This window comes from Rhagoletis pomonella, unplaced genomic scaffold (assembly GCF_013731165.1).
Source record: "Rhagoletis pomonella isolate Grant_MI unplaced genomic scaffold, Rhpom_1.0 Rhpom_scaffold_00004, whole genome shotgun sequence".
Classification (NCBI taxonomy): Eukaryota; Metazoa; Arthropoda; class Insecta; order Diptera; family Tephritidae; genus Rhagoletis; species Rhagoletis pomonella.
In genome coordinates, this window is record NW_023458558.1 from 21301708 (window position 1) to 21303717 (window position 2010).

Below are 2010 nucleotides of genomic sequence, written 5' to 3' on the forward strand. Positions count from 1 at the left end.
TTTTTTAACCACTTGAAACTTGCACTTGTAAGTTTAATAAACACTAGACTTTAATAGGCTATAAAATTGCAAACGCAATATTTTTTTAAATTGAACAAGAAAACTTAATTTTTAATACTTGGAAATTTTTTCTTAAATATATTGGGGATTTTTTTCTTATTGTAGGAACCCTTTAATTGTTTTCAAGAAGTTTTGCTATGCAACATTTATTAACAGGAGCAGGGGAATTGATTTTTCAAATTTGCTATTTTCTCTGCAGTTTGCACACAAAAAATTAATATAAACGCATGAAAATTCAAAAACAGTGCTTCATAAATTTCTCCAGAGCCATACCAACTTTCATTTAAAAAAAAAGAAAAAAACAGAAATCGGTTACGAATTGGAGGCTCTACGCTATTTGGAGCCCCACTTTTTGATTTTCTGCAGCTAAATACACAGGTTTACAAAAAAAAGTTTCTGCATATTGAACCAAACCTCTATACCTCTATGTTATTCGACGCGCTGAATGCGAATCCCCTAGGTCTGTCAAAAATTCATTGAATAAACCTGAAAATTCAATACAATTATTCTGAAATTGACCCTGGGATGACCTTGGTATGACCTCTAGATGATCTTGAAGAATCAAGGGACCCCCATATTCGGATTCAGCGACAACAAAAACAAAAATAAAATAAAATTATTTTTTATTGAATAAATTTTTTGTTCTATTTGACCCCCAAATGGCATCGAAACTGACCTTATGGAGGTTAACGGACCTCGGATTCATGCCAAGCGAGTCTAAAACGCCATATATATATATAAATTTTCAGGTTTATTCAATGAATTTTTCCCTACTTGACCTTCAAATGACCTCGAACCTGACTTGATGGGGACTTGCACAAAAAAATTGTGTATAAATTCTAACAAGCCAATTCTTAGGTTTGTAACAACCAAAATGAGGCGTCCACCCACAAGGAGCAGGGTTAGAATAACCTAGCAAAATATTTTCGTGCAAATAGAGATATATTGCTTTTGTTAAAAAAAAAAATTGCATCAAATATTTAAATGAATGAATGTTTACATATAGTTTAATCTTTTTCAATTCATTTTCTAATATTTTTACATAGATAGCACCACATTTTAAGTCCCCTCAGACAAGGAATGAAACCGAAACCCAAACCGAAACCGTAACCGTTTAAAACCGTTTCGTTTTTCAAAACCGAAACCGAAACCGTAACCGTTATCTTGACCTGAAAAGGAACGATACCGAAACCATTTCAATCACAGGTTTCAATCGGTTTCCAGAAATTTACAAAAATAATAAATAAAAATTTCTTTGAAATAAATGATTTATTTAACCAAAATCAGCAACATTTCGCTAAAATTCTTGTTAAGTAGTAAATAAGTATGGCAAGGTAACTTTTCGCAAAAATCTGCTGATGACTTTGTTGTTGTGAATCGATAATCGATTAATTATATATAAGTAGTTTCTTTCCCGTACGCAATGCGAGATCCCGCGTGTGCCCAAAATAGCCCAGAAATCATGCCTGTACTCAACAAAATGGGTAATAGAGAGCGAAAATTCGAGCGTATTCGATCGTAAGTGTATTCTTCTTCCTGCCCGAAATAGCCCGAAATTCTCTCCGAGTAAAAATGGATAAAGTGTCAAAGTGCATATCAGCTGTATTGTGTTTACATGTTGCCTGCATTTACTTGGTGCTTTTAAGGAAAAGTGAATGGCCTGTTGATGTATTTTCAATCTATGTACTTAAAATCAAATTTGTGAAACCAAAATTCAATTTCCAAGTGTTTGCATTTAATCCCATGTTCTGACCGACAACCAAAACATTTTTCCTTCATTTTCTTTTCATTTACAACCTTTAACTTTCATTCTTATTTTGCTTTGGCCAGGCAATTAACAATAAATCCGAAATGGCGTATTAAAGATGATAAAATATGACTTCCACTTCGATAAATAATCGAGAAAAAAAGTTTTAGCAACGAAAACATGTTTCCGATGTCGGTCAGAAC

General features: G+C 32.9%; 1 protein-coding gene across 1 annotated transcript in view; it reads left to right on the forward strand.

The window, feature by feature from the left end:
- Nucleotides 1–2010, forward strand: part of LOC118738142 — a 45345-nt gene that overhangs the window by 284 nt on the left and 43051 nt on the right. The gene's annotated exons all lie outside the window — the stretch shown is intronic.